Source organism: Monodon monoceros, unplaced genomic scaffold (assembly GCF_005190385.1).
Source record: "Monodon monoceros isolate NGI ecotype Baffin Bay Population unplaced genomic scaffold, NGI_Narwhal_1 Super_Scaffold_21, whole genome shotgun sequence".
Lineage (NCBI taxonomy): Eukaryota > Metazoa > Chordata > Mammalia > Artiodactyla > Monodontidae > Monodon > Monodon monoceros.
The window spans coordinates 22,678,454-22,701,761 of record NW_021703778.1 but is presented as its reverse complement, the minus strand read 5'-3'; positions in this window follow the sequence as shown (position 1 = coordinate 22,701,761).

Sequence of the window (23,308 nt, the reverse complement as noted above, 5' to 3'; positions counted from 1 at the left end):
GTTTACTAAAGCAAAAGCCTTCTCTGGCAATAAGACAGCTTACCTGCCAAGCTTGACATTTCTATAACCAAATCAATATTTCAGTAGCCTCCAACCATAAATCTGATGTTGATTTGAATTCAAGAGAATAATGAATGATCCAATTAGAAAACAAAAAGTAAAAAAAATAATAATAATAATTAGAGTGTTTATTCTTCCTTGATGATAAGGAGTCCTTGACAAGACAGAATACTGTTCCCAGCAAGCTTCTTTCTATAGGTGTAATTGATCTTGGAAGTTAAAGGTTTGCTTGCATTTTTAACATTGGTAGTTAAATATATTGGCTTTGATAGAGCCTTTAAGTGGCAGCTTACCTACCCCACAGTTTATTACTCTCTTGTGCCTGAAATAAGCAAAAATGTTCTGCTAGGTAAGATATGTTTACAAATGAGTGTGGGCATGATAACAAAATACTCAGCACAGTTCCTATCGTGTAGTAGAACCCATTAAATGTCTGTTAAGTGAATAATAAATGCTCTTATACTTCTTTTTATGGGTGTTTTTTCTTTTAGGAGTCAAGAATTTGATAAGTATTTTAGATCCATCCACATGCTCTATTCTACTGAAAATTCATCCATTCAATTCCATCCATCCATCCCTTCTTCATGCATCCATTCATTTATTCATTCAACCAATGTTTATTGTAACTAATATCATCAAAACTTTGTGGAACATGCAAAGACGAAACAGAAACTGACCATGATTCCAAAGGGCTTAGTCTACTAAGAAGAACTGGATAAATATATATATTTAAAATATTTAACATATATTTAAAATTTAAGGCATACTAAAATCACTAAGGGTAAACCGACAAATATTTGGGAGAGGTACACTTGTACATTCATTCCTTCCTCTTGGATAAGCCAGCTATTCTTTTGGAAAAGCCGAGCTCAGATGGTTCAGTCAAATTTTATCACACAGAGAAAGCAATGCTCTCATTCACAGGTATGGGGCAAAGCACAGGAATGAATCCTCAATGTAAAAGCCACAATTTTGTGTCCTAGTTTGCCTGGGATATAGGAAAATGAAATAATGTTATTCTTAGAGGTCATAAATTCTAAGCTAAAGATTTTTATTCCACAGGCAGTGGGGTTTTGGAAGGGCTTCAGAACTTTGCATTTTGAAAGTTTGCTCAAGGAGCAATGTATTGTGACCAACTAGAGCTGGGGGGTGCTGAAACTAGCAGAATGTTGAAGACTGGAAAAAATCAAGGTCAAGGGGTTGAAAGGTCTGAACTGTGGAAGATGCAGAGAATGTAGGAAATAAATTTTGAGATAGAATTTAAATGACCTTTATTTATTCAACAAGCACATTTGATTTTCACCTGATTCTCAGGACTATACAAGGTGATATGGACATTTATATAAATAAAATACAACTCATATATATGATATACCATAGTAGTATTCTCATGGGGATCAAAATTTGTATCTTTAGTTTATGTCTAGACTAGCAAGTTAAATAATTGCATGGATAAAAGGAAACATCAAAATATGCCTGAGGGTTCAAATCAGGGTGAGAAAGGTGATTTCCAACAGCCTAGTGGTCAAGCTCATGGGCTTTCTAGGAAGAACCACCTTGGTTGAAGTCCCAGCTCTGCCTCTCAATAGCTATGTCAGTTTGGAGCAGTTTAACCTTCACCTTCCTTAAGTTTCTGTTTCCATTTCTGTATATCAAGAACCATAATGTGTCCTTTACTGTTTGTAGTAAGAATTAAATGAGCAAATGCATGTAAAGTGCTTACAACAGTAGCTGCTTCATGAGTAATACTTATTATAAGTATTTTTAACAAGTAAAATTAGTGGCAGAATTTGGAGAGCAGGTCATTAGCTCAGTTTGATCTATATACAGTAAACATTTAGAATGGGGATCCCAAGAAGAGCAAAGATTATGAACTGGAGTGCTGTTTTCAGAGATGCTAGCTGACTAGGAACACAGAAGATAGAGCCTTCCACTGGGGCACATACAAAGAGGAGAGCCATGGACTTACCCCTGAAAAATATCAGAATTTAGGAGGTAGAAGAAAGCATCAGAAGACGAATGAAGGAACTGGCAAATATGAGAGAGATAGCTTTTTCATTTTCTTCAAGTTAAAATCATTTGCTCTGTTTAAGAAAAAAATGCAAACTTGAATTTCAGGGACTTCCTATTCGATTTAAATTCACAATAATTCAGATGGGCTTTCTTAAGAATCTTGTTTGATATGAGCACTTTATATTTTCCTAAATTTAGGAATTTCTACATGGCTGTTTTGGGGGAGGCATGGTGGGTTTTACTAGTTCCTCCCTGGAGCCTTGTGAGAGAACTTAGTTGTTAAGTTTACTAGTTTAGTCATTCAACAAAATGCCTCTCAGAAAGAGTTCAAGATTGTGTTGTGTGACACCTGCCTTCACTACACTGCCTTTTTATTTGTGAAAATTTACATCTGTGGACAGTTATCAGTAAAGATGTAATAAGATGTGATTGGTAAATACAAGTGTCTAGGTGATCTAATAATATATTTGTTTTCTCATCATTGTAGGTGAATCAGTATTTGAGAGAAATCTCAATATGATAATTTTGGGCCCTAAGTGGCATCAAAAACAAAGTATGCAAGCCTTCAAATTGAAGTTCTCAGTACATGAGGTCCAGAAAACAAGCTGGGTTTAATTAAACCTCTCAATATATAACTAGAGCATGTATTTGAAGAATTCAATCTGCTCAAAGCCTAGAGCGGCAATTCATTTCAATTTTTATGCTAAAATTGTTTATATTCTGCTTTCCAAACAATAAGTCTAGAATCTATGGTGTTTGGAGTACTAAGGGTAGCAGGTGCCTACTTTAGGTGTTTATTAACCAGAGGAACTGCATAAATAACCACACCCTATTTCCTCTCTTTCTCAAATACAGTCGGTTGTGAGAGACAACAAAACAGGGGACATAAAGAAAATTAACCAAGATGACAGAGCAACTCCTGGCAGTTTAAGCTTTCCCCTATGTAGTTACAATGTATCATTATTTATGTTAGAGACATGTTTTTCTTGAGTCAGAGCTTCTGGGTTAAATAATTTTAAGAAAACAATAACAAGGTTTCAAAATAAGTGCTCTGATATAAGAAATGTGATATATGGCTAAGAGATGGGATTTCATCCTCAGTTACTGCCAATGTTTATGAGCCTCTTATTGCTTTTAAAGAGACATAAAGACATATGGTAGTAGAAAGCTGTATTATCTCAATTTCTATAACATGCCTTTGTTTTAAATATTACTGTTCTTTCTACACAGACTGAAATGAAATGGGAGCCAAAATAAAGTATCTAGCCCAAAAGGAACCTCAAAGAAAAAAAGGCAAATACAAGTTTTTAAGGAATTAAGCTCCTGACATATTTTGAACTGTTGAAGCAAGTTTACCTCTCTTTATTGTCAAGTAGAAGTCAATTCATTTAACACAATCCTCCTAGAGAAGAATGATTTTAAAAGAACACCTAGAGATAATACCCACTTATTTAGGCGACGATGATGACTATAGGTGTTGAAAATCCAGAGGACTGACTTTATCTTTGTCTCCTTCAATCTTAAATAGGACAACGATAAAACCATTTGTTAAAATGATACTCTAGTATCACACCTAGATACTGTTTCTCAATGCCACAGCTTACTACTTATAACTAAGTAGCAAAGGATTTATTTCACAAAATACTGTCCCAAGGATCTGATCCTGAAAACTGTGGGACTGGCTAAAAAAATGAATAGATATTGAACTGAATTAAGTCAGGATTATATGGTAATTTGGTCATGTAGGTGATATTTGAAATCATATGGATCCGGGTTCAAATTCTAGTCCTTTGCACTCTTAGCAGCTACTTGACCCTTGAGCTGTAGCTGATCCCACAGGGAGCTGTGAAAATCAAATGAGGTGATGTCTGTGGCACCCAGCCCAGGATATAGCACCCAACATAGTACACACAACAGCACTCGGTTTATACTCTCTTTTCCTTTGTTTAGGATTCTGCTTCGTAGAGTTATAGCAAAGGACAGTTGTACTGGGTTTATTTCTACAAAAACATTCATGCATGAACTAAAGAGTCTATTATTGACTCAACTGTCATCATAATAGGACCATGAAGTAGATTTTCTATGGTTAAAAACACTGGTTTTAAAACTATGGAAAGTCATAAATGAGTCATGGCAACCTTTTGACAAAAGCACAGATTATACAGAAATGTATGATTCATTTGTGTTTTCCTTAAACTTTTACCTGGGTGAGAGAGGAGGTTGTATTGACTTGCACATCTCCTTCTAGGATTATTAATTATAACTATGAAATGTACATTCAAAATAGAGACTGATACCTGCCAAAAAATATTTTAAAGTGAATGGAAAACTTATTACAGTTTTCCTATTTTACACAATTTCTGGAAAAAGAATAAATTTTATGACCTGAAAAAAGTTCAAAAAAGAATAATAAAATTATGTACAGTAATAAAAAGCTATAGCCCATTTGACAAAGAGTATGTATACACAGGATATTTAAGAAAAAAATGTTCTTCTCATTCCCAAGTCCTCTCACTTCAATAAGCATAAGAGAAATCGGCTTTCATTTAGGATGAATATTTGTGAGTTTTTCTTAAAAAATAGAAAAATGGTAAATTTTTGTTGTTTCTAGCTTTTTCCCTTCATTTTATGAAGTGCTACAATATATAAACAGGGATAGGCATCACCTCTCACTCGAATGAATAGATTTTTAGGATAAATGCCTAGACGTATAATTGCTGAGTCATTGGATAGAAACTTTAAATATTAAAGATAAGGCAAATTTCTCTTAAAATTTGCACTAATTTATGTTGCCAACTAAGGTGTACAAGCATAAACATTTAACCACATCCTTACCAGCAATAAATATTATCAATCATTTTAAACTTTGCCAATCTGGCAAGTAAAAATGTCATTTTGTTGCTTTAATTTGTAATTCTTTAATCATTAGTTAGGTTTAACCTTTTCTCATAGGATTATTAACCAATCTGTGTATCTTTTTTTCTGAATTTCACCTGCTCAAGAAAGTTGACATTTTCATGATCTAATTTCAAAATCATGCGACTTTTGCATTTTTATTTATACTGTACTATTTCAATCATTCAGACATTTAGTCAGAAAGTATAAACACCTATTATGTGTCTGGCACTGTGACAGTTTCTGTATCTATTGCAATAAATAATTCATAATTAATAAATAAGTACATTAATGCATACATATTTTCTCTCAGTTTATAATTCAAAATAATTTTATAAGTAAGTATTTATTTACAAATGTGACTGTTAGAGCAAAAGAGAATTATGGAATACTGTGCCTATGACTATAATAGGGGACTGACTGGCATCATATTTAGGGATATTTGCATAAACGTAATCAGGGTGCATAATTTGTAGAAAATATTTTGAGTGATGAAAGACAGATTACAAATGCCACAATGAAAATGTCTTAAGAATTTCATTTATCCTTATAAAAATACCTTCATGCAAATTTTTAAACTTGGTTTTGGAAAAAAATCTCAAAAACTATGCAACCTTATGGACCATTAAATTTTTTTCTGAACAATCACTTCATTAATAATCAGTAAAGAATGGGTAGAGGACTGAGATTTGCAGTAAATGGAGAGAGGTGAATGTGTATATTTTGGGATACTAAGGAAAGTGAGAGAGGAAGAGATTGTTATAAGAGAAATAAACCTTGGATGAACAAGGAAAAATCCATACCTCTTTACTCACTCTTCTTTGTAATTAATAACCTACTTTTGCAGATTTTTTTTGAGAAATTAAATGGCTCAGTAGTACAGTGTCTTAATTGATTGAGTTAACCAAACCAGAAAAGAGACCACTAATCAGCTTTAGAATTCTGAACAGTTCTGCATATACTGAATATAGCTTCATTAACCATAAAAAGAGGAAATGTTTTTTGTTTTTTTTGTTTGTTTGTTTGTTTTTGCGGTACGCGGGCCTCTCACTGTTGTGGGCTCTCCCGTTGCGGAGCACAGGCTCCGGACGCGCAGGCTCAGCGGCCATGGCTCACGGGCCTAGCCGCTCCGCGGTATGTGGGAACTTCCCGGACTGGGGCACGAACCCGTGTCCCCTACATCGGCAGGTGGACTCTCAACCACTGCGCCACCAGGAAAGCCCGAGGAAATGTTTTAATATCACAGAACAACAGTGGAAAGAAATTTGTGATATGTTAGTTGAACTGCATGAACTAGTCAATATTTGACCATTTTAACTTAGAAGAAGTACAATTTTATACGGTTTAAGTGTATATGTAATACAACAAAAATAAGTGCTTTCCTTATTTATTTACCCAAGTGGTGAATGAACAGGTCTGTAGGTGATGTGATACTTATATATCTATTTATGTTATTTACACATGTGAAGAGAGTGAGAGATTTAAGAAAAAAGTGAGATGCAAGAAACATAAAAATGCAAATATTTTAGGAAGTCTGGTAATTGGATATTAACTACTCAGTCACAAACTGCACGCAGGTCTTTCCCACATAGCACCTCCTGCAAATAGTTAAGATATAGGAAACAGCCTGAAATATAATATTGTGTAGTTTTGCTTGGATTTTTTTCATCATTAAATTTTGGGGTTTTTTCCCTCAAAAATAGTGTACTAAAATAAGAAAGAGGGACTTCCCTGGTGTCGCAGTGGATGAAGCGCCATGCTCCCAATGCAGGGGGCCCAGGTTTGATCCTTGGTCAGGGAACTAGATTCCACATGCATGCCACAACTAAGAGTTCACGTGTCACAACTAAGGAGTCACCTGCCGCAACTAAGACCCAGCACAACCAAATAAATAAATAAATATTTTTTAAAAGTACACAAATCATGAGTTTATAAAAACAGATACAAAAAAATAAAATATTCATAACTTTACTGGGTATATTATTAAATACATGCACATATATGTATATATATAAATATATATATAACATATGAATGTATATAAACGTATATTGAGATTTTTTACATCTTTGTCTTAAAAATGCTACATGGTTTAAATTGTCACTAATTTAGATACTGTCTTTTCTTTTTATGTTCCCACATATTGCTTTGAATGCTCCCTGGTAATGGAAACTAAAGAATAATTTAATAATGTTATTCATTTATAACTTGTTTTTATTGGAGTAGGAGTAGAAAGTTGTTGAAGTCCATTAACCGGAGAATGTTCCAGAGAAAAATATTACTTCTACAAGGTTAGATACAGTAGAATCTTTTAAACCAGGAGCACATAGGTCTCCATAATGCATAATTTACAGACTTTTCAGAACTGCATAATACGAATGAGCTACTAATCTCTTACTCTGTACCAAGGACTATCTTAGATGCTATGGGATGAGACAAAGCCCTTGCTTTAATAAAGCTTAATTAGTTTTCAATGTATTTCCCCATTTTAGTAAAGTTGCAAAGAGATCTTCTCTTTCCTGTTCTGGTGTATTTTAACGTAGCATGGCTTCTCCAGCATACAAATAAAATAAGTAGGTATTCATAAAGATTTACTGAGCCTTATGCCATAGTCAAGGTGGGAAGGACCAGACATAAAGTGGAAATACAGACAATTATCTAAGTAATAAAGTTTAGGGTCAAGAAAAAAAAATGTCAGAAGTTTTGAGTTCACTGAGATTCAGACATTTAAAAAGATGTATCAAATCTGTATCAAATTTGTTTTTACAGTATGTTTAAACATACTAATTTTTCAGTAACTGGATGTTTCAATTTTTAAGTTTAATTTCTGCAGACAGCTAATTACATAATTAGTTACAAAAATCAGTTAACTTTATTACAAAATCAATTATAAAACTCATTTGCCTGAAATACTTGGATTAAAACCTTTTTCTTTTTTGAATGTCAATAGCTCAAGTAATGGCTACTATAGAATCTGTCCAGAAAATGCCCAGTAAGAAGACAAAAACGTCTGAGGATGGGGTACTGGTATCACGAAGAATATTTTTTCCCTCCAGGACACTTGACAGAAGCCTAATAAAAACTTTACTTACCAATGTTCTATTGTGGCTTACCATATCAGCCAGGTACAAGTTCTAAATCTAGGCGAAGTTTTAGAAATATCACAAATGCAAACAAAATACACGTAAAAATAAATTTTACCTCTTAAAAACTTTTAACTCCACGTGAGTTAACACTTTCAATACCTGACCACAATTATAAAGTATACATTTATGGGTATTCATAACAAAGCCACTTTGCTTTGGAAAAAGAAAATGTGACATGAGGAAAGAAGTACTTAAGATTTACTTATATATCTCGGTATTCATTTGGGTTCTGCCATTTATTTACTCTTAACTTTAGATAAGATACTGAACTTTACAAATATATTGAAACTCTCTGAGCCTAAGTTCCTAATCTGTAAAATGGGAATAATATTTACTTACCTTACCAGATTGTTCTGAGAATTAAACCAAAGTATGTTAAGTGCTTAGCAGTGAATAAACTTTGCATGTGATTGTCTATTTTTTTTTTCCTCACATAAAGTATAGTTTGTTTTGTTATCTTCCTAACAGATTTCTTTGTTAAAGTTCATGGGAAGCAGATTCAGTCACCATTTCTCCAGGTAAGAATTAGCTTCCTGTAATTCTTAGAAATAATTATATTTTAGGACTTACCTAACAATCCGTGGACATATTTTTTCCTCGTAGTTTGTGAACATCTCAGACAAAATCCTATCCCCAGTCCATGGTAGTGCAGATTCTCACACCCTCATTTTGAAGTGTTTACTTCCGTGCTGTATGATATACACAAGAAATTCTCAATGAAATGTGGCTGAGAAAAGTTGAAAGGCAACTTCTTAATAAGTGCCAACCTCTTCCTTGAGTTCAGTTTTTCAAAGATACAGAAGTATCAAGATCTCTTAGTAAATTACTATTAGTGACTCATTTACAAGGAACTGTATAATTGAAAGAGTCATAGTAATATTGAATGTCTGAATCCTTTATTTTCCAGTTCATCACTTATTGTCCTTATTTCAACAGTGCTTACTATATTACTGTAAAATTGTAACTTATAAAATGAGAGAAATAAACATAAAATCAATGCCTGCCAGGGGTGATATCTGGAGCTAAAATGAACAAAAGCTTAAAAATTAGAGATTCTAATTCTATCCGTGCTACAAACCATTTTTGTATATCTTGCTTTGGAAAGGGATTTAAAAATTCCCCCAACATGCTATCCAAAGTATATTTTTGACAAATTTCAGCAAGTCAAAAGAAAAAACTTTACAGAAAGAAAACAGATGTGATAATCACCACAAACAGTTTATGAAAAATTTAAGAATCAAATGAAAGTCTCCTTTTCTCCTAGTTTAGTTTTCTTTCCACAAAACCAAGCTGCCTTCCTGAAATAATTGCTACATACATATGACTAATTATATTTACCTTCACAATATTTGTGGAAGGTGAAGTTTACTTTCATGCATTATTATTTTTTATTGTTTGAGGTAGAGTAAGCAGCAAGAAATAATACTCAGGATCAAATGATGATGAGTTATGAAATGATTATATTAAATGATTATCCATTGGTGTGGTGGAATCAAAACCAAACTCTTCACCTTGTTTATGACCTCCTAAGATAGAATCATTGAGCAGAGAAACCATCAGTAATATCATCAAAAGATTATGTGTTTTTTCTCGAAACAATCAAATGTGCAGATTAAAATAACGTGTCTTTTTAAGTAGACCACTGGACTTTGGGTATGCCCATGTAACTTTCTGGGACTTAGCTCCAATATCTAAAAATTTCAAACTAGGCTAAGTAACACATGAGTCTCCTTCCATCTCTAATACTCTATAATTTAATCTATAATTATGAAAACTATAATTATGAATATTATAATTAAAATTTTATGAATATAATGATATCATTAATTCCTTGAGCAATGGCAGTTAATTTATAATTTAAAATTATGCTATTTTTATATTTGCATTATGCAACATTTCAAACAAAATATTATTAGAAAATAATACTTTAAAAAAATCTGTGCCTATCACCCAGGTTAAAAATGTTTAATAACTGTCCTATATTTATTCAAAATAAAAAAATGTATTACAGGAACAATGGACACTCCTAACTAACATCAGAGAAGTCTACCCAGAGGTTATTTTTGGGTAATATATTTTGCTATTTCCATATATATTTTTATATTACTATAATCCACATGTTACAAAGAATGTATATAACAGTTCTTTATATAAAGGTTTTTTATCATTTATACATAACATTTTATAAGTTTGTGTGTGTGTGTGTGTGTGTGTTTGTGATCCTTGCCTGCTTTTGATATGCTGACTTTGTCAAATGTGTCTGGAAGAGTTCCCCCTCTTCCCAGAGGTCTCCCTTCTCCAAAGTTTGAAAAGGATTGGTACTAATTCTTTGAATGTTTGCGGGAATTCACCAGTGAAGCTGCCTGGTCCTAGACTTTTGTTTGTAGGCTTTTGATTAGTGATTCAATCTCCTAGTTAGTAATCAGTCTGCTCAGAATTTTTATTCCATCATGATTCAGTATTGATAGGTTGTATGTTTCTAGGAATTTATCCATTTCTCCTAGGCTGTCCAATTTGTTGGCATATAACTGTTCATAATAGTCTCATGATTTTTTGTATTTCTGTCCTCAAGCTTCATCCATGCTGTAGCATATTTCCTTCCTTTTTAAAGGCTGAATAATACCCCATTGTGTGTATATACCATACTTAGCTTATTCATTCATCTGTCAATGGACACTTGAGTTGATTCCATTGTTTCAGCTATTATGAATGGTGTTACATGGACATGGACGTATACATCTCTCTTGGAGATCCTGCTTTCAATTATTTGGGGTATATACCCAGTAGTGGAATTGCTGGATCATATGATAATACTATTTTTAATTTTTTTGAGGCAATATGCTGGTTTGAAACTTCTCAATATGATAATATTAAAACACATTTTGTCTTTGTGCTTACATTGGCTGCTATTATTTCCTTGCTCTAGAATCTAGTTATCCCTCAGTTTTAATTGCCCAAACTGAATTTGTCTTTCAAGGTCCCACTCAAAATTGACTTACTCCATAATCTTATTTTTCCTTATCTTAAACCTATCACCCATAACACATGCTGATCTTAAATAATTTATTCCTCCTCTTAGCTCATTAGCACTTTGTACTTTTCATGGAAATTTTTTTGTTTTTTTTAACATCTTTATTGGAGTATAATTGCTTTACATTGTTGTGCTAGTTGCTGCTGTATAACAAAGTGAATCAGCTATACGTATAGGTATATCCCCATATCCCTTCCCTCTTGTGTCTCTCTCCAACCCTCCTTATCCCACCCCTCTAGGTGGTCGCAAAGCACTGAGCTGATCTCCCTGTGCCATGCAGCTGCTTCCCACTAGCTATCTATTTTACATTTGGTAGTGTATATATGTCAATGCTACTCTCTTACTTTGTCCCAGCTTACCCTACCCCCTCCCCGTGTCCTCAAGTCCATTCACTACGTCTGTCTTTATTTCTGTCCTGCCCTTAGGTTCATTAGAACCATTTCTTTTTTTTAGTTCCATATATATGTGTTAGCATACAGTATTTGTTTTTCTCTTTCTGATTTACTTCACTCTGTAGGACAGACTCTAGGTCCATCCACCTCACTACAAATAACTCAATTTCGTTTCTTTTTATGGCTGAGTAATATTCCATTGTATATATGTGCCACATCTTCTTTATCCATTCATCTGTTGATGGACACTTAGGTTGCTTCAATGTCCTGGCTATTGTAAGTAGTGCTGCAATGAACATTGTGGTACATGACTCTTTTTGAATTATGGTTTTCTCAGGGTATATGCCCAGTAGTGGGATTGCTGGGTTGTATGGTAGTTCTATTTTTAGTTTTTTAAGGAAGCTCCATCCTGTTCTCCATAGTGACTGTATCAATTTACATTCCCACCAACTGTGCAAGAGGGTTCCCTTTTCTCCACACCCTCTCCAGCATATATTGTTTGTAGATTTTTTGATAATGGCCATTCTGACTGGTGTGAGGTGATGCCTCATTGTAGTTTTGGTTTGCATTTCTCTAATGATTGGTGATGCTGAGCATCTTTGCATGTGTTTGTTGGCAATCTGTATATCTTCTTTGGAGAAATGTCTATTTAGGTCTTCTGCCCAGTTTTGGATTGGGTTGTTTGTTTTTTTAATATTGAGCTGCATGAGCTGCTTGTATATTTTGGAGATTAATCCTTTGTCAGTTGCTTCGTTTGCAAATATTTTCTCCCATTCTGAGGGTTGTCTTTTCGTCTCATTTATGGTTTCCTTTGCTGTGCAAAATCTTTTAAGCTTCATTAGGTCCCATTTGTTTGTTTGTTTGTTTTCCATTACTCTAAGAGGTGGGTCAAAAAAGATCTTGCTGTGATTTATGTCATAGAGTGTTCTGCCTATGTTTTCCTCTAACAGTTTTATAGTGCCTGGCCTTACATTTAGGTCTTTAATCCATTTTGGGTTTATTTTTGTGTATGGTGTTAGGAAGTGTTCTAATTTCATTCTTTTACATGTAGGCTGTCCAGTTTTCCCAGCACCACTTATTGAAGAGACTGTCTTCTCTCCATTGTGTATTCCTGCCTCCTTTATCAAAGATAAGGTGACCGTATGTGCATGGGTTTATCTCTGGGCTTTCTATCCTGTTCCATTGATCTATATTTCTGTTTTTGTGCCAGTACCATACTGTCTTGATTACTGTAGCTTTGTAGTATAGTCTGAAGTCAGGGAGCCTGATTCCTCCAGCTCCATTTTTCTTTCTCAAGATTGTTTTGGCGATTCAGGGTCTTTTGTGTTTCCATACAAATTGTGAAATTTTTTGTTCTAGTTCTGTGAAAAATGCCAGTGGTAGTTTGATAGGGATTGCATTGATCTGTAGATTGCTTTGGGTAGTATAGTCATTTTCACAATGTTGATTCTTCCAATCCAAGAACACAGTATATCTCTCCATCTGCTGGTATCATCTTTAATTAATTTCATCAGTGTGTTATAGTTTTCTGCATATAGGTCTTTTGTCTCCTTAGGTAGTTCATTCCTAGGTACTTTATTCTTTTTGTTGCAGTGGTAAATGGGCGTGTTTCCTTACCTTCTCTATCATATTTTTCATCATTAGTGTATAGGAATGCAAGAGATTTCTGAGCATTAATTTTGTATCCTGCTACTTTACCAAATTCATTGATTAGCTCTAGTCCTTTTCTGGTGGCATCTTTAGGATTCTCTATGTATAGTATCATGTCATCTGCAAACAGTGACAGTTTTACTTCTTCTCTTCTGATTTGGATTCCTTTTATTTCTTTTTCTTCTCTGATTGTCGTGGCTAAAACTTCCAAAACTGAATAACAGTGGTGAGAGTGGGCTCACGGCACTTATTTTTAATGTGTGTGCATTACAATATGTCTCCTCTGACATGATTTACTTTTGGGAAGGGTGCACAATGGCCACACCGTCATCTGCTTTGATGTTCAAAGAATGTCTGAACAATGACTGAACAGTGATTGAACCCAAATAGTGCTTGGGCTTCTTGATTTTAATAAGAATAATGTTAAGTACCTATAATAGTTCTGGGCATATAGTAGGTACTCGATAAATGTCAATTTCCTTCCCACCTAGTGTATCTAAAATAATCCAATGAGGTGTCTAAACAGATTGTGGGCCATAATTCTCATGTCATATGCACTTTAATATGCTTTTCCAAAACACTGATGTTGACTTCATTCATTTTGTTAAAATTTCATTAACAATTGTAACAGATCATAAACAGAGGGGAGGTCTTGCACAGTCACTGGAACAGTATAAGTCTTTTCTATGTAGTGCACTTTTAAACAAATACACTTTTGTATTCATTGTTAGTGCTTTATAGTTTTTGTTAGATGTAATTTCTGAAATATATATTTTAAAATAATTGTTTTTCTTTAATTCATATAGAAAGTCAAAGAAAAATTTATATTAAAGCCCTAAAATTCCCAAACTGTGTTTGGTGAAAGATTTCATCAAGCTGTTATTGAGTATTCCCTCCAAAAGCAGATACAATTTGGGAAAGAACAATGAAACCATTTGTTATTCAAGTTTTGGGTTTCTTTTTTTTTTAAATCTGTTAATATTTCTCATCATTAGGAATACACTTTGGAAATAGTGTTGTAAGGCAATGGATTTTCGTCACTATAAAATGCACTTTAATACAAAAGAAGAATTTGAAGAGTTGATATTGCCACAACCAGTTTTAACAGAATGTAAGGAACATAAGCAGATTGAATAATGCTCATTAAAAAAGTACTGTATCATTGTCTGGCTGCTTTTGGTGTGAATATAATCCCCTTGGCAGAAAGGATCCTTCATCCGAATCAGATATAGCTTTCTAAGTGCATAACATTTAAACATCACACCTCTATTTATTTAATGAGATTACAGTAACTTAAAATTTTAAAGGTGTATCTTCTCTGAAATAAATATGGGGGCCAAAGAAGGAGGATCGCTGAAAAATTTTAAATAAAAAAGTGGTCACAGTGATACAGGAGATCCCTGGCTCTGAGGAGACTGCTTATTCCGTAGGGTCCCATTTAATTTGAGTGATGATTTTGATGCTGTTTTCTAAAATGACACTAAGCCGAACAATAAAAATGAGTTTTAGTAGCTTAATATGGGAAAGAGGATTTCTCTTATTTATCTCTTTAAATAAAATAATCTAAAACAATGAGAAATATTAATAATTTCTTTTGTCCCTGGAATCTAGTTGAGGAGTGATTCCATTAGTCACACTGGGTAAAACAACAATAAATGAATATCTCCTTGGAGGTTTTACTGCATAATTTACAAAAGCAGGCAATACTTTATTATCTCCTGGAGATTACTGTCAAGGAACACAGAGGAATTCACCCACTGCATCTCTATTCAATATATGGGGCAATTATAGCATTTTTATTACTAAACAAAGTATTTTCTTTAAATCCTTTTGCCGCAATCTGATGGGATTTTAAAATGATCATTTTTGATTTTTAACTGATTAAACTATGGTCTCTTGTTTCATCAGTTCTAACTTTCTGTTATTGCTGTTGCTCATAAGTTTCTTAAAGCAGATTTTTAGGGCCCAATCATGTAAGTATTTCACTATTGATTAGCGTTCTATTTAGAAAGTCAGAATTTGCTTTAGAAAAGATTTTTCTAAAGTATTCTGGATTTGTCAAGAGAAATACTGAGAGAGGATGGGTGAACAGGGATGAAGGGAGGGAAGGAGACAGAGAGAGACAGACATATTTATTGTATCAATATCTTCTTCTAGGAAAGTCATAAGTGGTATGATGGCTCATCCCAGGAAGATGGCTGGTAAATATTCAGAAACCCTGTGAGCCAGTCATTAAACCATCAGTAGCTTGAACTCAGTCTTTGTTTACTACTCAGCAAGAGCTACAAATGAGGGGTTTTTTTTGTTTGTTTTTAACCAGTTCACCCACTGGACCCATAAATATATTAACACATGTGTAAGAAGGTCTAACAACTTTCTGAGAAGTACCCCAGTTTTAAAAAGTAGTGTATTTATTAGACCAAATATTTTCCAGGTTTTATGAAGAGGAGACACTTCTTACTGAAATAAAAGACAGTATTTATAGTGGTTCAAGAACTTAGGTTCTGGAGCCAGATGACATGGGTTCAAGGCTCTGCCGTTTGCTAGCTTCTTAATGGAATAATTATTTAACTGCTCTGTGGCTTACATTCGTTATTTGTAAAGTTCCATTAAGTATGCAAAGTTACAGATAAAGTATATAAGGTTACATGCTTCATAAGCTTGCTTTGAAGGTGAGGTGAGTTAATATTATGAATAGTTAGAATGATACCTGGAACACAATAAATTCTCAATAGGTGTGAAGTTCTGTTATTTTAAGAAAATAGTGCTCCTCAGAACTTATCTGAAAACTTTCCTTGAAAATGTTAAGACAGTCCATGGGGAGATAAACTAGGAATCCTCTGATTCATTTTAAACTACTCTGAAGCTATTTTGTTTTTAATACAATACACTGAAAGCTGTATAGGCTTTGTAATTCCTAGGTCAGTTTCTATCATAAGAACACAACAATTAGAGTTTTGTTTCAATAAAATAGCTTAGGAATTTGAAGAATCTCAAAATAATCTGTTTCCCATTGAGCAACCCTTCCTTATACTTGCTTAAAATGTTAACACTATGAAAGCAAGTTATTGTCCTTAGGTCACTGTTAAAATATACTTTTACTAAAGAGAGAAAGAAGTAAAATGGGTACAGCCTGCATGTTTTTCTTCATTTTCCTTTGTGTTAGTCCTTTTGGGATGCTTATTTTTTAAGATAATGGGGAGCTTATAAAAAGCAGAAATTTATTTCTTACAGTTTTGGTGGCTGGAAAGTCCAGCATCATGACACCAACCCTGTTGTGTCCTAGTGGGGGTCCTCTTTCTGGTTCACAGCCCGTGCCTGGTGGCTGTGTGCTCACATGGTGGGAGCTCTCTGGGGTTTCTTTTGAAAGGACACTAATCTCATCATGAAGGCTCCACTCTCATGACCTCAAGACCTCCCAAAGGCCCCACTTCCTAATGCCATCACTTTGGGAGTTAAGATTTCAACATATGAACTTGGGAGGGGAAGTTATTCAGACCATAACATCCCTGAAGAACTTTCTGAGTGTATATAATCTAAAATCAGTAAAACCTAAAAACACAATTTCAAAGTGACCTGCATAGTTCAACCACCTGCTAGAGTGAAACCCAACACTCTTCAGAGGAAGATAACAGAACATACAGGATAATTAAAGCACATCATCCATAAAGTTCAGTATGCAACCAAAAACTACAAGACATGAGAAAAAAACAGATTATATGACACAGGGTCGAGAGAAAAATCAAAAGAGACTGACAAAGAGTCCAGGTGTAGGGGTTAGTAGACAAGAACTTTTAAGTAACTGTGATGAGTTTGTTAACAAGTGTAAAGTAAGATATATTGTTATAATGAGTGATGTGATAGAAAATTTCAGAAGAGATTTAGAAACTGCAAAATGGAAATAAATGGAAATCCTAGAATTATAAAAGACAATATATGTAGTTAAAAGTTCACTGGGTAGATTAACACAAGTTGAACATAAGAGAAGTAATTAAGTTGCACACCTTCTAAATAACTTAACAGTCAATGGAAGACATTACAGAAGAAATTAGAAAATATTTTGAACTGAATGATCATGACAACAAAACATACCAAAGGTGGTAGGATGCAGCTAAATTGGTCATTAGAGGAAAATTTTAGGTTTAAATGCCTATATTAGAAAAGAAGAAAAGTTTAAATCAATGACTAAAGCTTCCATTTAAAGAAACTAGGTAAGACAGAGCAATGAAACTCAGAGTAAGCAGAAGAAAGTAAATAGTAGAGATACAAGTAGAAATCAATGAAATGGAAAATAGACAACCAAAAAAATCTAAATAAAAAACTGGTTCTTTTGAAAAGATTAACAAAACTGTTAAGTCCTTAGCTAGACTAATCAAGAAAGGGAGAGAGGATACAACACGAGGAATGATAGTGGGGACGTCGTTACAGACCATACAGATATTATGAAGACCTTAACGTCAATGGTTTGAACAGTGTGTACAAATGAACAAATTTACAGATAAGCACATCATACCAAAACAAAGACAAGAATTATAAAATCTGAATAGTGTTATATTTATCCAAGAAATTGAATTCATGGATAAAAAATCTTTTTATAAAGATATGCACAGGCTCAAATGCCAAACTGGTGAATTCTATCAAATATGAGCTAAGAAATATTACCTGATCTACACAAACTTTCAGAAAATAGAGAAGGACTACTTCCCAACTCATTTTGTGAGGCCAGAATAACTCTGATTCCAAACCTGATATTGTCATAGTTACAAAATAATCACAGACCAACAGCACACGTGAGTGTAGATACAAAGATACCTAACAAAATACTAGCAATTGAATCCAGCAATGTATAAAGAAGGTAACATACCATGAAAAAAGGTACTCACCCCATGAACATGAGATTAAATATCAATCAATATAATTGATCTTACTAATAGAAGTTTTTGCATTGGTCATTTTCTTTCCAAAATGATATAGCTTTTTAGGTATATCCCTATTTTCAAGGTAAGCCATACATGAGATGAGTTGCAACTGATTGAATAAGCACTGGCCCCTTTAAAATTAACTCTACCTGAGCATTCACCTGCTTATGTAACATAAACATCTTTCTCCATTCCCATTACTAACTGGAAATCAGATGAACCTTATTTTAATATTATGTAATATGTTTTTCCAAAGTCCTTAGGCATATGTACCCAAACTACCTGCCATTGAGTCTTTTTAGGTCACAATGCCACATGAGAAAGATGGTGAATTCTACCTACTATACCAGGTTCAGAAGCTTCAAGTGGAAAAACCCCACAGGTCGAGGCAGCTTTGTCATAGTTAACCAGAGCTGCAGAACCTACAGGGCTGAAGCAGGTGATTGTGAAACCCAAACCAGCTGTTGGCAGGAAAGGGCCAAGCCGTGCAACAGCACCTGGCCAGTGGATTGCCAAATGCTGAGCCAAAGCTAGGTGCTGACCTACTTATTCAGTAATGTACAAGTGCAAAATTATGTATCCGGGCTTCCCTGGTGGTGCAGCAGTTGAGGGTCCGCCTGCCAATGCAGGGGACACGGGTTCGTGTCCCAGCCCGGGAAGATCCCACATGCCGCGGAGTGGCTGGGTCCGTGAGCCATGGCCGGTGAGCCTGTGTGTCCGGAGCCTGTGCTCCGCAACGGGAGAGGCCACAACAGTGAGAGGCCCGCGTACCGAAAAAAAAAAAAAGAAAAAAATTATGTATCCTTGTCTCCCTTTAGAGGAGACAAAAATAGAAATGAATTCTCAAATGGCCTCCAGCTCCTAATCCCCCTCAAGCTGAGTGGTTTCTTGGATGACTTGAGTTAGTCACTGGAGTCTATAGAGTAGAAATAAAGTAACTGTGTCACTCACATTTCCCTTTTGTCTTTACTTGTATAAAATATACACAACTTGAAGATGACATATAAACGCAAGGTATGTTTAACCAATTAAATTGATAACTCATAGGAGGAAAAAAAATATATATGGAGGCTACAAATGTATTCACACTTTAATTTATAAATTATGATTTACAAGTGAATATCTTTTCCATTATCTTAAAAAATAAGAATAGCCACTCTTTTGACAAGTACATTTAAGCAATTGATAATCATTATTATTTAGTAATATGAATAATAGATAATTACTTAGTATTTATGTAACTAAAGAACCTAAGTTTCATTAGTGGTCAGAGGACCAAACTGTGGGTCTCATACATAGGTGAGGAGCAAAAAGAGCAAAGAGCTTGCTTAGAAGACCTAGGTTAGTTCAACACCACTGGCTGAAATTGGTCACTGGACACTGGAAACCAAAAAGGTCTCACTGTCACAGAATTGCCTAGATGTGACCTTTCCTCCCTTCCCTGTTTCTGTTTTTAGCATTATGAATGGGGGGAGATCTCTTTTTTTTTAACTTTTGAATTTTATTTATTTTTTTATACAGCAGGTTCTTATTAGTCATCCATTTTATACACATCAGTGTATACATGTCAATCCCAATCGCCCAATTCATACCACCACCACCACCACCACCCCATGGCTTTCCCCCCTTGGTGTCCATACGTGTGTTCTCTACATCTATGTCTCAACTTCTGCCCTGCAAACCGGTTCATCTGTACCATTTTTCTAGGTTCCACATGTATGCGTTAATATACGATATTTGTTTTTCTCTTTCTGACTTACTTCACTCTGTATGACAGTCTCTAGATCCATCCATGTCTCAACAAATGACCCAATTTCGTTCCTTTTTATGGCTGAGTAATATTCCATCGTATATATGTACCACAACTTCTTTATCCATTCGTCTGTCGATGGACACTTAGGTTGCTTCCATGACCTGGCTATTGTAAACAGTGCTGCAATGAACATTGTGGTGCATGTGTCTTTTTGAATTATGGTTTTCTCTGGGTATACGCCCAGTAGTGGGATTGCTGGATCATATGGTAATTTTATTTTTAGGTTTTTAAGGTAGCTCCATCCTGTTCTCCATAGTGGCTGTATCAATTTACATTCCCACCAACTGTGCAAGAGGGTTCCCTTTTCTCCACGCCCTCTCCAGCATTTGTCTGTAGATTTTCTGAAGATGCCCATTCTAACTGGTGTGAGGTGATACCTCATTGTAGGTTTGATTTGCATTTCTCTAATAATTAGTGATGTTGAGCAACTTTTCATGTGCTTCTTGGCCATCTGTATGTCTTCTTTGCGTAAATGTCTATTTTGGTTTTCTGCCCATTTTTGGATTGGGTTGTTTGTTTTTTTAATATTGAGCTGCATGAACTGTTTATATATTTTGGAGATTAATCCTTTGTCCGTAGATTCATTTGCAAACATTTTCTCCCATTCTGAGGGTTGTCTTTTTGTCTTGTTTATATTTCCTTTGCTGTGCAAAAGCTTTGAAGTTTCATTAGGTCCCATTTGTTTATTTTTCTATTTATTTCCATTACTCTAGGAGGTGGATCAAAAACGATCTTGCTGAGATTTATGTCAAAGAGTGTTCTGCCTATGTTTTCATCTAAGAGTTTTATAGTGTCTGGTCTTACATTTAGGTCTCTAATCCATTTTGAGTTTATTTTTGTGTATGGTGTTAGGGAGTGTTCTAATTTCATTCTTTTACATGTAGCTGTCCAGTTTTCCCAGCACCACTTATTGAAGGGACTGTCTTTTCTCCATTGTATATCCTTGCCTCCTTTGTCATAGATTAGTTGACCATAGGTGCGTGGGTTTAACTCTGGGCTTTCTATCTTGTTCCATTGATCTATGTTTCTGTTTTTGTGCCAGTACCATATTGTCTTGATTACTGTAGCTTTATAGTATAGTCTGAAGTTAGGGAGTCTGATTCTTCCAGCTCTGTTTTTTTCCCTCAAGACTGCTTTGGCTATTTGGGGTCTTTTTTGTCTCCATACAAATTTTAAGATTTTTTGTTCTAGTTCCATAAAAAATGCCATTGGTAATTTAATAGGGATTGCATTGAATCTGTACATTGCTTTGGGTAGTATAGTCATTTTCATAATATTGATTCTTCCAATCCAAGAACATGGTACATCTCTCCATCTGTCGGTATCATCTTTAATTTCTTTCATCAGTGTCTTATAGTTTTCTGCATACAGGTCTTTTGTCTCGCTAGGTAGGTTTATTTCGAGGTATTTTATACTTTTTGTTGCAATGGTAAATGGGAGTGTTTCCTGAATTTCTCTTGCAGATTTTTCATCATTAGTGTATAGGAATGCAAGAGATTTCTGTGCATTAATTTTGTATCCTGCAACTTTACCCAATTCATTGATTAGCTCTAGTAGTTTTCTGGTGGCATCTTTAGGATTCTCTATGTATAGTGTTATGTCATCTGCAAACAGTGACAGTTTTACTTCTTGTTTTCCCATTTTTATTCCTTTAATTCTTTTTCTTCTCTGACTGCCATGGCTAGGACTTCCAAAACTATGTTGAATAATAGTGGTGAGAGTGGACATCCTTGTCTTGTCCCTGATCTCAGAGGAAATGCTTTCCGTTTTTCACCATTGAGAATGATGTTTCCTGTGGGTTTGTCATATATGGCCTTTATTTTGTTGAGGTAGGGTCCCTCTATGCCCACTTTCTGGAGAGTTTTTATCATAAATCGGTGTTGAATTTTGTCAAAAGCTTTTTCTGCATCTATTGAGATGATCATACGGTTTTTATTCTTCAATTTGTTAATATGGTGTATCACACTGATTGATTTTCATATACTGAAGAATCCTTGCATCCCTGGGATAAATCCCACTTGATCATGGTGTATGATCCTTTTAATGTGTTGTTGGATTCTGTTTGCTAGTATTTTGTTGAGGATTTTTGCATCTATATTCATCAGTGATATTGGTCTGTAATTTTCTTTTTCTGTAGTATCTTTGTCTCATTTTGGTATCAAGGTGATGGTGGCCTCATAGAATGAGTTTGGGAGTGTTCCTTCCTCTGCAATTTTTTGGAAGAGTTTGAGAAGTTTGGGTGTTAGCTCTTCTCTAAATGTTTGATAGAAATCACATGTGAAACCATCTGGTCCTGGACTTTTGTTTGTTGGAAAATTTTTAATCACAGTTTCAATTTCATTACTTGTGATTGGTCTGTTCATATTTTCTATTTCTTCCTGGTTCAGTCTTGGAAGGTTATACCTTTCTAAGAATTTGTCCATTTCTTCCAGGTTGTCCATTTTATTGGCATAGAGTTGCTTGTAGTAGTCTCTTAGGATGCTTTGTCTTTCTGCGGTGTCTGTTGTAACTTCTCCTTTTTCATTTCTAATTTTATTAATTTGAGTCCTCTCCCTCTTTTTCTTGATGAGTCTGGCTAATGGTTTATCAATTTTGTTTATCTTCTCAAAGAACCAGCTTTTAGTTTTATTGATCTTTGCTATTGTTTTCTTTGTTTCTATTTCATTTATTTCTGCTCTGATCTTTATGATTTCTTTTCTTCTGCTAACTTTGGGTTTTGTTTGTTCTTCTTCCTCTAGTTCCTTTAGGTGTAAAGTTAGATTGCTTATTTGAGATTTTTCTTGTTTCTTGACGTAGGCTTCTATAGCTATAAACTTCCCTCTTAGAACTGCTTTTGCTGCATCCCATAGGTCTTGGATCATTGTGTTTTCATTGTCATTTGTTTCTAGGTATTATTTTATTTCCTCTTTGATTTCTTCAGTGATCACTTGCTTATTTGGTAACGTATTGTTTAGCCTTCATGTGTTTGTATTTTTTATGTTTTTTTCCCTGTAATTCATTTCTAATCTCATAGCGTTGTGGTCAGAAAAGATGCTTGACATGATTTCAGTTTTCTTAAATTTACTGAGGCTTGATTTGTGACCCAAGATGTGATCTATCCTGGAGAATGTTCCATTCGCACTTGAGAAGAAAGTGTAATCTGCTGTTTTTGGATGGAATGTCCTATAAATATCAATTAAATCTATCTGGTCTATTGTGTCATTTAAAGCTTCTGTTTCCTTATTTATTTTCATTCTGGATGATCTGTCCATTTGTGCAAGTGAGGTGTTAAAGTCCCCCACTATTATTGTGTTACTGACGATTTCCTCTTTTATTGTTAGCAGTTACCTTATGTATTGAAGTTCTCCTATGTTGGGAGCATATATATTTATTATTGTTATATCTTCTTC